We start from the raw sequence: 14,819 nt of genomic DNA on the forward strand, positions 1-14,819 counted from the left end.
CTCAGTAACCACCCATGCCCCTCCCCACACATCATTATTGGTGGTTGGGAATCACCTAGCTTCCCCCCCCACCCTGCTTTCCATAGGTTAGTGTAGGTTTTAAAAGCACCTGAAAAGAGGAAGGTGCTCTCTCTCCTTCACCCTTCCACCTGGCCCTACCATGGCCTTTTGTAACCCTTTTCCTTAATCTTTAATAAGTGCCTTTACCTTCCTTACTACACCCATGTGTCCTGCCTGGATGCTTCCATGTGGACACAAAGAATTTGGGAATCTTCTCATCAGAGACTGCATGAGCCTACAACACTGGGATTATAGGCATGTACCACCATGGCCTGCTTACAAATATCTTAAAAGCCTCAGTGTATTTTATTATGTATGGATCCAGACTTATTAATTTGATTTATAAGATCAGAGATTAATTTGTAATTAAAAGTAAAATGAAAAGCAGTTATCCCAAAATTTTCTTAAGCTTCATATATCATTTGTAATTCCTACTGACTTTTTGGTGGAAAGTAGATGTTTGCTGTTGATGAATATTAACAGCAACTTTGATAAGTTAAATGACAAAAAGACGACTTCAGGCTGTTTTATGGAGCTACTTTTTGGTGGTACTGGGTTTTGATCTCAGGGCCTCGAGCATGCACTATCACTTGAGCCACACCTCCAGTCCTTTTTTCTTGTTATTTTAGAGTCTCATGTTTTTTGCTTGGGCTGGCCTGGATGCTCCTATTTACTCCCTCTGAGTAGCTGGGATTACAGTTGTTAGAGCTACTTTTTGGATTTAGTATATTGAATCATTCATTGATTCAGAAACATTAAAATTGAATGATCTGCTTGGGAAACTTCTTTTGTATTTGAGCCACCTTTGAGAAGTGATAGTCTAGCAAAGCATTATATGATAACAGAAATATTAGTATAAGCAACAGCTAATGCTGTATTCCAGGAATTGTTCCAAGTACCTTATATTCACTGACTAATTTAATCCTTACAAGTCCATGAGGTACTTTTATTGTCCTTATCTTCTAGTTAAGGAATCTAAGGTACAGAGGACAAAAAATTTCCCAAGATCATAGAGCAGGTGGTAGAAACAGGGATTCAAATTGAGGTGGTTTGGCTGCAGATCTCATACTCTAACTTTCAGTGCTTAAAGTGGTTAAAGTCAGTGCAGTTAATTTTGCCTTCAATTTTGAACATATCGTTGTTTAGTAATGATGGCTCAAGTTTAAGCAGGAATTTCTGAGTTTACATATAGGCTCCATACTAGCCTTTTTCTCTTCACTACTGATACTCCTGGGAATGATTTATGGAACAAAAGTTTTATCTGAATTAACAGGTGGTAGACAGTTTAGTAACTTGATACTGTGTGCTTTCCTAGTGAAGGTATCATTTTTCTCCGTACCTTAAATTACATCTTACAATTGGAGCAACTACTTTCAGGCATTTAACTGATCTTTGTGAAAAATATCTAAATATGAGTATTTAAAGTTAACATTCTCTAGAAACAAACTGAGATATGAAATTGATGAAAAGCATTTGACCTAATAATTGATCTTAATATAGCACTACCTAATTACTTGATATTCGTAGGTATTTATGAATTCCTATGACACAAGAATGATAGTTGTTAAAATTTTTTTCTTCCCAAATTCTTTGCATACTGAAACCATGGAACTAAACTCTGCCATTATTTTGGGTTTAGAGAAGACTAATTTTCCAGGGGAGGGTTAGAGTTTTTGCCCAGTTTCCTTAAAAGAGAATCTAAGGAAAAAGGAAATGAAGGTATGTATTGGCTATTTCATCAAATTTTTTGTGGCTTCTCTTCCCTTACATATGATTTTGTATTATTATATTGTTATCATAGGTAACTTCATGGGTATATTATGGGTAACATCATGGGTTATGGAACATTTATGTATTGAATCTGTGAATGCAAATTCATGAATAAATAAATCATAAAAGTTGAACTCCTGTGCTGCCATACTCTTATGATTTCGCTAAATATCTTCTCTGGATCTTTGTTTCTTCTTTTATAAAGTGATGGTACTGGACTGGATCGTTAACATTTTTTTGATACTGAAATATTTTTAATTATTCTGAAAGTTACAGTGAATAATATAATGAATATAATCCTTTTTTCCCCCTTGGTATTAGGGGAACCCAGAACCCATGGCCTCATGACTTAAGTCATGATGAATTCCACGTGAAATTAATGAAACACACTTCCAAGCTGGCCTCAAACTTGCAGTCCTCCTGCTTTAGTCTTTTTTGTTTCTCAGGGCTTTTTTTTTTTTTTTTTTCTTTTTTTGCAGCACTGGAGTTTGAACTCAGGGCTTCACACTTGCTAGACAGGTGCTCTACCATTTGAGCCACTCTACCACCCTTTTTTGTGATAGATTTTTTTTTTGAGATAAGGTTCTATTTGCCCACGGCTGGCTTTGAAATATAGTCCTTCTGATCGCCGCCTCCTGAGTAGTTAAGATTTACAGGTGTGAGTGACTGGTGCCTGGTTGCCTCAGCTTTTTGAGTGTTGGAATTATAGGCCTGAGTCACTATGCCAGGCTGAAACATTCTGGGTTTTTTTGTTTTGTTTTGTTTTGTTTTTGGTGGGTTCAGGGCTTTGCACTTGCAAAACTGGTGCTCTACCACTTGAGCCACATTTCTAGTCCATTTTGCTCTGGTTATTTTGGAGGTGGGATCTTGTAAATGATTTGCCCAGGCTAGTCTTGAACAAAGATCCTCTTGATCTCAGCCTCCCATGTAATTAGAATTACAGGCCTGAGTCACAGGTGCCTGACTTGAAACATTCTGTTAATGAGCCTGTTTTACCTTAAAACTGTTTTTCTATCTGGGTGCCCTCATTTGGAATTTAGACTCCAAAAGGACATTAATTTCCATTTACTTAAATACTTTTTGTTTTATAGTAGGTATGGCTGAACACTATAGCACCTTTACTGAGCACTTCCCTATTTCCTAGTGAATGTCCAGACATTGCTGTTGGACTTTATAGTTCCTCTGTGCTCTACCTGGCTTAATCTTACTAACTTTTCCTGATGACCTTTGCTTTCCCCCTTTATGTCTTTTTATTAATGCTAGTTGGTCTGCTTTCAGTGCTTTTCCTTATCTTTCCCAGCCATAGTAGACCCTTCTTCTTTCACGAGGACTTTATCACTTTATTTTTTTTTTTTTTCATTTTTCTTTTATTATTCATATGTGCATACAAGGCTTGGTTCATTTCTCCCCCCTGCCCCAACCCCCTCCCTTACCACCCACTCCACCCCCTCCCGCTCCCCCCCCTCAATACCCAGCAGAAACTATTTTGCCCTTATCTCTAATTTTGTTGTAGAGAGAGTATAAGCAATAATAGGAAGGAACAAGGGGTTTTGCTGGTTGAGATAAGGATAGCTATACAGGGCATTGACTCACATTGATTTCCTGTGCGTGGGTGTTACCTTCTAGGTTAATTCTTTTTGATCTAACCTTTTCTCTAGTTCCTGGTCCCCTTTTCCTATTGGCCTCAGTTGCTTTAAGGTATCTGCTTTAGTTTCTCTGCATTAAGGGCAACAAATGCTAGCTAGTTTTTTAGGTGTCTTACCTATCCTCACCCCTCCCTTGTGTGCTCTCGCTTTTATCATGTGCTCATAGTCCAATCCCCTTGTTGTGTTTGCCCTTGATCTAATGTCCACATATGAGGGAGAACATACGATTTTTGGTTTTTTGAGCCAGGCTAACCTCACTCAGAATGATGTTCTCCAATTCCATCCATTTACCAGCGAATGATAACATTTCGTTCTTCTTCATGGCTGCATAAAATTCCGTTGTGTATAGATACCACATTTTCTTAATCCATTCATCAGTGGTGGGGCATCTTGGCTGTTTCCATAACTTGGCTATTGTATCACTTTCTTCACAGTTTATTTCTTCTGATTCTATAGCATTTTGTACCAGTATTATATGGTATATTGTCTGCTTTACATCATAGGTACATTTGTTATATAATAGTTATTATAGTATGAATTTATGTCCCTAAATAGAGTATGTATGTACTAGGAACAGGATCCTTGTTACTTTCACCTATTCTTTGCAACTCCTACTGCAATTCCTTGTATGTTTTGGGTCCTCAGTGGTATCTAAATTGAATCCATTTAGCAATCTCACAGTTAAATGAGCTCTCTTCATGGAGTTGATATAGTGGAAGGAAATATAGAATAAGAAGATAAATATGTAGGAAAATTTCCATTTAATAATATGTAGTGAAAATAATGAATTGAATGCCATGATGAAAGAATAACAGAAAAGTCAGGTTTTTTTTTTTTATTGTTGTTGTTTTGAGGTACTGGAGCTTGAACTCAGGGCCTACACCTTGAACCACTCCACCATCCCTTTTTGTGTTAGGTATTTTCTAGATGGGTCTCCTGAACTTATTTGCCTGGGCTGGCTTTGAACTGCGATCCTGATCTCTGCCTCCTCAGTAGCTAGGATTACAGGCATGAGCCACTGGCGCCTGGCTCAGAAAAAGTCAGTTTTGACCTTGTTGAAGTCCACACTTAGGGTTGACATTTAAACTGATATAAAGAATTAAAAGGAGCACTGTGCATTTTCTACATGTGGGAAAACTCAAAGTGGGAAAGAGTCTAAATTTTTGAGGCACTTAAGTGAGGCTAGACTTTAGTGTGTGCTGTGAGGAAAAGTAATTTTTTTTTCTTTTTTCCTGCTGTGCTGGAGGTCAATTCCAGGGTCTTGTGCATGCTGGGTAAACCCTCTACCACTGGGCTATATCTTTAGCCCTACTATTTTCTTAAGGAAAGTGTCTTAAGTTAAAAGCAGTGTTAGATATTTATTTAAAGGTTGAAGAAACATTCTCACTACTTGTAGAGTAGTATTGCTGTGGTTGAGGTTGCTAGTTTTGAATTTATGATAATGATCAGTCTGCCTGGATTCATAATTTTCACCATGCTTTCTTGTTGTCAGTCAATGGGAAGGTTGACTGTAGTTTTGGTTGGAGAATGTAAAGGGGAGAGACATGGGAGATGCTGAATTGAGTGAGAGGAGTGATTATATTGATGAACTGTGAAATCAAAGTTGGATAAAGAAGGAAATGAAACTAAGAGACTAATAGGGAGAAAGTGGAGAGTTTCATAAGTTGGTCTCATTAAAAACTAAGAATTATTTCTAAGAGCCTAGTTGAACAAGTGAGTTGGAAGGAACAAAGTTTTTATTGTAATACGTCTTTCTGCTTTTTTCGTATGTACATTCAAACTGAATAGAATATCTAATTTGTATAGCCTTAACACATTTGAAAACTGCCATTCTAAATAGATAATTTAAACCCATATTTTAGCCAAATGGATTGAAATGCATCCTTCTCCCCCCACAGTAATGTATAGGGCTTATACATGTAATTTCAAAAATGACATATTTTAAAGTCTATTAAAAAATGTTTGTCTGAATAAGGCTTGGGGTATAGCTCAAGGAGTTAGAGTACTTGCCTAGCCAGGTTCTGGGTTCAATCCCCAGTTCTTCAAAAAACAAAACAAAAAACTCTCAGTGATAAATACAAATACTTTTCTTTCTTTCTTTTCTTTTTTTTTTTTTTTTTGCAGTACTGGAGCTTGAACTCAGGGTCTACACCTTTACCCACACTAGCAGCTGTTTTTTATGATTGTTTTTTGAGATAGGGTCTTCTTGCAAACTGTTTGCCCAGGGCTGGCTTCGAACCATGATCCTCCTGATCTCTGCCTCCTGAGTAACTAGGATTTACAGGCATGAGCCACTGGCACCTAGCTACAAATACTATTCAGTCAACTTCCTTTGTTAACTTCTACTTTCTTTAAATAGGACACAGGAAAATAATTTCCTCTGATAAATATCTGGATATATTTAGGATCTTTCTGGGAAATTTGTGACATAGGTTTTTCCTTAAAACCATTCAAAAATGTATTCATTATTGGTATACTCTCTTTGGAAGAGTTTGATAGGTTCTCATATATAATTAAATGTACACTTACCATAATAATACAACAGTTCCACCTCTAGATATTTACTGTAGTGAAGTGAAAATTTATGTCACCCAAAAACTTAAATGCTGATGTCATATTGCCAAAAACTAGAAATTACCCATATGCACTTCAACTGATAAACTGAGAAACTGGTATAGTCATACAATGGAATACTATTTGGCACTGTGTGCAGCTACATGGGTGAATATTAAATGCATTATGCTAAATGGAATAAGCCATACTCAAAAGGCCACACACAATTCTGTTTCTGATGATATTTTAGAAAAGGCAAAACTATAAGGAACAGAAAATTGACTACTGGAGCTGGCAGAGTGACTCAGATGGTAAGAGTGCCTTCCTAGCAAGCAAGTGTGAGGCCCTTAGTTCAAACTCTATGTTTTCAAAAAAAAAAAAAGAGACTGTTTCCAGTATTCTGTCACATCTCAGTAAGCCCTCCTCACTTAAGATAACCAGAAAGAACCTAACGTACTTAAACCTCCTTTATGTTGCCAGTAAACCTTTAAAAGACAAAACGTTTTATAAAAACCTATTTTTAGCAAATAATATTTGATAACTACAAAAATAAGCATACAAATTTCCCACCATTAAGCAAACATGTCTTTACATCTAAATTTGTTGATGGTGTCTAAGCAAACAAATGATGTGGAACCTCTTAAATTTAGCCCTCCTATTCAAGCAGACATAGAGTTTTCCTACCATTAGGAAGGGAGTGGTTTCCAGCTTTAGGATGATACAATTGAAAGTTCTGAAAAGAAATTAAAAATAGTCTCTAGAGCTAGGTACAGTGGCTCAATCAAGCCTCTAATCAGAGATACTCTGAAGGTGGAAATTGGGAGGATCATGGTTCAGGGTCAGCTCAGGCAAAAAACTATCAGGGTCCCCATCTCAACAAATTAGCTGAGCTTGGTGGCACACATCTATTATCCTAGCTACTTGGGGAGACTTAAATGGGGGGGGGGTCATGGTCCAGGCCAACCAGGGCAAAAACGTGAGACCCTATTTAAAAACTAAACCCAAAAGAGCTGGGGTGTAACTCAAGTGCTAGAGTGCCTGGCTAGCAAGCGTGAGGCGCTGAGTTCAAACTCCAGTACCACCCAAAAAAAAAGACAACTTCAGAGAGAGTATCTTGAAATAAAAAGTGTATTTTAGTAAAATAAGCATAGAATTAGTACTTCATAACATATTCTACACCTACCTTTGCTACTAACTAGCTGTAAGACTTCAGCTAATCTGCCTAGGCTTCAGGTTCTTTATCTGTAAAATGAATATACTTTATAAAGTCTCTTGGGCTCCTGTAACAGTGTAATATCCTTTTAAACCATGATGGGAATGTTCACTAAGTATAAAGATATTTAGCATTTCTATAATGTTGTCAAGGACTTCAAAGAATTTTACTAATGTTAGTGATGCCTATCCAACCACTTTCTCCTCTTCCAAAGCAAACAAAATATTTTGATTTGATTCTGACTAATTCTCAAAATGTTTTTAAATATGGGAATATTTTATAAGCTAGAATTTTGAGGTGCTATATATATATATATATATATGTATATTAAAATTCACTTTTTTAAGTGTATACTTCTTTCTTTTTTTTTGGTACTGGGAATCAAACTCAGGGGCTCATACATGCTAGGCAAGCACTCAACACTGAGCTGCATCCTACCCCTTCTGAGTTTGAAAACACATAGTCATGTAACCACCATAACAATTAAGATATAAAATAGATATAGAAGGTCCAGAACACCTAAAAAAAATTCCTTTCTGCTCTTTGCGGTCAAATAACACCCCAACCACTAGTCAGTTTTCTTTTTTTTTTTTTATTAGCATGTAGTAGTTATACAGGGATACATTGTGATATTTACATACGAAATTACTGTTCTGATTATTTCTGTTTTTTTGTTTTCACTGTTTTACTCTTCTTTGGGGGGAGGGGAGTAGTACTGGGGTATGAACTTAGGGCCTCGTGCTTGCTAGGCAGGCACTCTTACTGCTTGAGGCACTCTGCCAGCCCTGGAAACAGTCTTTTAATAGTCATACTTTCAGGAAATGGAGAATGAAATATCTCTTAGGATTTAACAGCAGCTTTAGTTGTCTGCTATTTTTGAGACTTAGCTAGCTTTCACTGTCTTCTGGGTCCACTCGTATAGCACTTTTATAGTTCCCTTTGGACCCTAGTTCTAGAACCAACCTTAGAGTTCCTGCTCTTCAGGGATACTGATGATATTATGGATATTGTAGATAAAGTTACAGAGTTAGCAGGTTGCTTGGTTTAGAAATGTCCTACAGCATTCCTGGGAATTATCTCTTAAAAGCCATACACCTAGGCTATATTTTGGGGTTTTTTGTTTGTTTGTTTTGGTGTTTTGAGACAGGGTCTCTCTATGTAGTCCAGGCTGGCCTCAAACTTGACATCTCCTCCTGCCTTGACCTCCTTAACCGCTAGGATTATAGGAGGGCTCCACCATACCTGATTTTATATTATTTTTTGAGTCAGCTATGCATTATTTATCTGCTTGATGCACTTAAGAGGTAAGACTGTTATTTGGGTGAATTTATTATGCAATCTTGACTGGAAGCTTCTTTAATCTTTTTTTTTTTTTTTTAATATGGAACGCTTCACTAATTTATGTGTCATCTTTACATAGGGCCATGCTAATCTTCTCTATATTTTCCCAATTTTAGTGTATGTGCTGCTGAATTAAGCACCTTTTTAATCTTTCAAATCCACAGATTCTCATCTTTACAATTATAATTATAACCCCTGTCTCTTAGTTGTATAAAATTATAAACACACGTACATATATAAATTCTTACAACAGTGCCCAGCATGTGGCAGGTGCCATATATATGATAGCTATTTATGTTTTCAAGTGGGTCCTGAAGTTCTTTGTTGGTTTCTGTGTTTATACAGCTAGCTTTATAGTGACTCCAAAATACTTGTAAATCTATATTCAGTTTCTGCAAATATGTCTGAGAATTGTGGTGTGTTTTGGTGCATTTGGGTGAGACATTTCATTTTAACTTATACCCTAGCAACCTTGAAGTAGAGGATTTTCATGATGAATTGCAAATTAAAAAAAAAAAACAGCTCTGAAATGCTTTATTGTTCATCTTTACAGTAGCTTTTAAAGAAATACTCAGGTAATTGATACTCTTTTTAAACTGTATTGTATATTTTTCCCATTAGCTAATAATTGAAATCAGTGTGGTGTGTACAAATGTCATAGAAACATCACTATGCAAGTTGTAATGGAGTGATTTAGGAAAAAGGCATCTAATAGTGTGCGTGAAGGAGGATTTAAGGTACTTGAGGTAGAGATGTTGACATAGACAACCATAATTCTGACAGAAGTAAAGATCCCCTTGGGGAAAAGGGGAACAGAAAGGTGGGCTAAAACAAAACAAAGTACTGTTTGTCCTCAGTTTACTCATAAATTACATTCCTAGAAAATTCAATGTCTATTAAAACCATGTTGAAAGTGGGGGGCTAGGGGCATTGCTCCATGGTAAAGTGCTTGGGGAAAGCCCAGAATTCAAACCCTGGTACTGCCCAAAACCAAACAAACAAGCAAGGTCTTTTTGTGTTTAAAAGTAAAACAGAATTAGGGTGTAGATCAGGTAAACACTAGCAAGATTTTTATTTTGGTCAGGTTTTAGGTTTTTTTTTTTTTTTTTTTGCTTTTAGTGGTCCGGGGGTTTGAACTCAGAACTTCACATGTGCAAGGCAGAAGCTCTACCATTTGAGCCACTCAACCAGCCACAAGCAGGTTTTTTACCTATTAGAAGCTCTGCAGAAATGTTTCAAAAATCATACAGAACTGTATCCATACCTTGTGGGGTGTCTGGTTTTCCTGGCTCCTCCTTGCTCATTGAATACCAAAGCCGCACCCATCCTGCCCTAAAATCGTGGCCACAAAAATTACATTTTCAACAGCTCAATACCTCACCGAAATTCTGTTCTCATTAAGAACTAGGACCCTTAAGAAAGGTGAGGTCCCAAAATGGCCTCCAGGCTACCATTGTTTTCATGACACAGTGAAGCTGAATGTGATAATAAAAAGCTTAACCAATTTCTAGCTTTAGCAAAGGAAGAATTCTTATACAGTGAAGAAAATTATTATTAGGAAAGCTGGGCACCAGTGCTTCACACCTGTAATCCTAGCTACTTGGGAGGCTAAGATCAGGAGAATCACAGTTCAAGGCCAACCTGGACAAACAGTTTGTGAGACTGCCATATCTAAATAACCAGAGCAAAATTGGACTGAGAGTGTGGCTTAAGTGGTAGAATACCTGCTTTGCAAGTGTGAAGCCCAGAGTTCAAACCCCATTCCCACTGAAGGGAAAAAAAAAAAAAAAGACAAAAATAAAACCAAGGGCATACTCAAGTCCTGATGTAAGAGGAAAAGGGAAGTGGAGTGGTATTATTTGAACCGGAGAATTAAGGAAGTTGGATAATTTATCAACAAGCACAATCTTAGACACATCTCTAAAGGGCAGAATAGTATACTAAGCCTTTCCTAAAAAATAAAACTAGACAGTAGTGTACAAGATTCATCCCTTCTCCAAGTCAAAACTGAAATTCAGGAAGAAAGGTAATTTAATTGATATATCTGAAATTAAAAGAAATATTACTTTAATTAAAGGTTTGATTCTGAATTCATTGGTAAAGTTTGACTAGAGTGAAGACTTTAGGAGTTATTTTTATTTGTTTATTTTAATGTGTTGATTTGAAGAAGTTATAATAATGAAAGCATATTAGTAGCCTAATCACATAAACTGAAAGTTTGTCGCATAATATTTTACCCCTCCTTTTTGTTCTTCTTTGCTTCTGTCTCTTTGATTTTGACTACTGGCAGTATCTCACATCCATGAAATAATATATTATTTGTCCTTTTGTGTCTGGCTTATTTCACTTAACATAATTTATGTTTTGAGGGCATGGGAGGGGGTTGAACTCAGGGCATTATGCTTGCTAGACAGGTGCTCTAGCACTTGAACCATGCCTCTGCCCCTTACTATAATGTCTTTAAGATTTGTCAGAATTTCATTACTTTTAAAGACCAAATGACATCCTTTTGTATGTATATATTATATTTTGTTTATCCATTCATTCATTTATGGACACATAAGTTGCTTCTACCTTTTGTGAACAGTCATGCCATGAATATTGTTATACAAAATGTTTGAGTCCCTGTTTTCAATGTTTTTGGACATATAACTAGAAGTAGAATTTTGCTGGGTCATATGGTAATTCTATGTGTAAGGTTTCAGTAAATATTTTAAGTTGCTTTACTGTTTTATGGGTGTGTTTTGTTTGTTATTCATTCATTCATTCATTTATTCAAGATACTGAGTCTTCTGTGATACTCAGACTGGCCCCAAACTCCTGGGCTCAAGCTGTCCTCCTGTCTCAGCCTCCCCAGTGGCTGGGATTACAATTGTACCCCACCACACCCTGCCCCTATATGTGTGTGTATGTGTGTGTGTGTTCATGCATGTGCCCTGGGGATTGAACATAGGGCCTTGTGTTTTCTAGGCAAGCACTCTACCACTGACCTACATCCTTAGTCCTTATATAGGTGTGTTTTTAACCAATAATTAATAATCATAGATATATATAATCATTTTTAGTGGTGGTGTAGCATTTCATTGTATGGATATGCCATGGTTTATTTGTGGTTATAGCAGTTACTAGCAGTTTTTGCTGTTATAAATAACACTACAATTGACTTATCCATCCAATATTTATTGAATACGTACAGTGTGCCAGATGTGTAGTAAGTGCTTTTCTGTATATATGTATATGTACCCTTACTTATTTAGGATAAATTTTCTAAAAGTGGGACTGTTGGGTCAAAGGATGAACATGTTTTGAAATGTGTTTATTTTTCTGAAAGCTTTTTATGGCCCCATAATAGTGGATAGGAGTGCTAGATTCCCCATACCTTATACAATGCTAGATATTACTGACGTTTTTAGTATGTGTCAATTTTATATGCTACTCATTTGCATTAGCAAAATTGAACATTTTGTGCCTATGACTTTTTTGTCAGTTGTGTGTTCATATATATTCTGATTTGTAAGAGTACCTTATATATTAAGGGCATTAAATTTTTTTTTTGTGGTATAGGATTTGAACTCAGGACCTCACACTTTCTAGCAGGTATGTGCTCTATCACTTGAGCCATTCTGCCAAATCTGTTTTGTTTTGGGTGTTTTCGAGATCGGGTCTGGTGAACTATTTGCCCAGGCTGACCTTGAAATGTGATCCTCCTGACTAGGATTACAGGCCTGAGCCAGTGGTACCCAGCTTAGGGTGTTAAATCTTTTTAAAAATATTTTTGCAATTTGTCATTTGTACCCTAAGCTTCTTCATAATGCCTTTTGCAGTATAGATTTATATATTTTTGTGGTCAAATTTTTCATGATTTCTATTTCTGGTGGTCTTTCCCCTACCCTAATTTACCCTTACTTTTTTTTTTTTTCCATAAAATTGACAGAGTTTTAGACAATTTTTTAGATATAAAAATCTCCATGTGAATTAATTGTATCAGTGGTACAATATTAGATCTAATATTGTCAGTAGTTAGGGAAAATGAGATGTACAAGGTAAATGAGGAATCAAAACTTTATTTGAACTGAGTTTTAGTTTTAGTCTATCATTTTTGCCCCTACCCCCAGGGTCTCTTGATTACTTACAATCTTTGTTCTTTTTTTTTTTTTGGTGTTGGGCCAGGGCCTGGTACATGTTGTTAGGCAAGTGTTCTTGTCTCTTGTGTATTCTGTTGTTCTACCTACTCTATAATGTTTCTTTTCTTTTTCATACTTTTTTCCTTTTGTTTCTTTCACGTATTCCAGCTTGAGCTAGGTAAGGATTTAAAGCACTTGTTTCTTTTAGTTTATGAAGAAATTAATCATACCTTGTAATCTTTAATTTTTATGTACTGATTCTTTCTAGTACAGGAAACATTAGTGTTCTTTAAGCTCTGAGTGCACATCTCTTCTGGACAGTTGAGTTTGTCAGCTACTTGAATGATAGTGTGTATGTGCAAGTAGTGTTATTGTCATTTGCCCTGATATAATAATGAAATAATGATGATAAAAATGTTGTTAGCCTTATTTATTTTTTATTTTTTTATTGTGCTGGGTGGGGGTACATTGTGGCATTTATAAAAGTTCTTACGGTGTATCAAATACATTATACTTGAATTTATCCCCTCCACTGCTCTCCTTTATTCTCCCTCCCCCATTCCTGGAATAGTTTCAACAGTCATCATTTTTACGTACATATATGTGTACACATTATTTGCACCATTGTTGTTAGCCTTATAAACTTAATAGTGAACCTGCCTTGTGACTTTGATCAAGTCATTTAAAGTAACATATTTTTCATTTTTAAATGTAGGCAATATCATATTTTAGCTTCCCTTTCCCTAGATAGAATTTTGCTTGCATAGCAAATATAAAAGCCAAAGATTTAATAATTGGAGGATGTTTATAGGTTATCTCTACAAGTATTTGCCTGCAGTTTATGATCTTTTAGGAAAAATAAATTGTGAAGAAACTATGTAATCTTATTTAAAAATTCTCTGCTTTACTTTGATGGATCTTAATATGCATGAAAAAAAGAGAATGTGGTTTCTTATGTATCAGATGGGAAATGAAGAGCTATACAGGAAGGGACCCTGCAAGTGAACTAGACAGTGCTTCTCAAAATTTCCTATGTAGATGAATAGAGGATTTGTTAAAATGCTGTTTCTCCTCCAACAGATCTAGAATAGTGCCTGAAATTCTGCCTTTCTAACAAGGGTATAGGTGTTTCCTGATGGTCTGTGAGCCACACTTCAAATAGCAAGGATGTAGTATATAATCAAAAGAAAAGAAGCATAATATCCTGCTATCATTTTGAGAAGAGTTTGCATCCAGCAGCACAAGCTTGGAGTTGTGAGCTGCATATCACACTTGGCCTTGATGAAGTGAAAATATAAGATGTATTAATGTTCATACATTAAGGGGGGGTGTTGAGGAATATCATTAACAACTATGTTTTGAATAGTATCCATAGTTGAGGTTGGATGGCAAATTAGTCTAAAACATTGGAAGAGGTACAGGGGTTGGCATGCTGAATATTGAAGGGGAAAGAGAAAGAATTTCAGGTGTGATGAAAGTAAGTACCTCGTCAGATAAGTGGAATTTGTAATAGTTAGTTATTGGGGCAGGTGCTATAACTCAGTGTTGCAGCATTTTGCCTACCAACGCAGGAGGCTTTGTGATGGATCCCCCAGCACTAGGGGTGGGGGTGCAGGTGGGAGGGGGGAGAGACAGAAAGAGTAAAGTATTGACCAAGAGGACTTAATTTGTAGTTGGAAAGGTTTCCCCCCATCTTTTTTTTTTTTTGGGGGGGGTAGGGTGTTGTGGTCTCTGCATATGCTAGGCAAGAGTTCTCCTCCTGAGCTACACTCTTAGCCCCTTCTCCTACTCATTGTACTTTTACCTGGCAGAGTAATTCTAAAAAAATTAGGAATAGGTGTTTTGTTTTGTTTTGTTTTTTACCAGATAATGTAATTTTTTTCCTTGGCCATATTCTGTGTGAAAAGTATGTCAAAATTGTTTTCCAGGTCTGGATAAAGCTTAAACATTGTGCTTTTCTGTGCTATTCCCCTAGTGACAACTACCTGGAGTATAAGCAATATACATGCTCACTTACCTTTATAGCATTAGTTAAAAAAAAAAAAAAAACTCTTTAACTTTTGAGGTGGTATAAAATGTTACATGATTCTGAACATTTATCCATGGGGAAAA

General features: G+C 36.3%; 1 protein-coding gene and 1 non-coding gene across 15 annotated transcripts in view; one reads left to right on the forward strand and one right to left on the reverse strand.

Annotated features, from left to right (window-relative positions):
• The window catches only part of Numb (NUMB endocytic adaptor protein), a 137,815-nt gene that overhangs the window by 14,983 nt on the left and 108,013 nt on the right, over positions 1-14,819 (forward strand). The gene's annotated exons all lie outside the window — the stretch shown is intronic.
• Positions 8,618-8,723, reverse strand: LOC141422033 (U6 spliceosomal RNA). The gene has a single exon (XR_012446701.1). It is a non-coding gene; the product is annotated as a U6 spliceosomal RNA (small nuclear RNA).

The sequence above is a fragment of the Castor canadensis genome, chromosome 3 (genome assembly GCF_047511655.1).
Source record: "Castor canadensis chromosome 3, mCasCan1.hap1v2, whole genome shotgun sequence".
Lineage (NCBI taxonomy): Eukaryota > Metazoa > Chordata > Mammalia > Rodentia > Castoridae > Castor > Castor canadensis.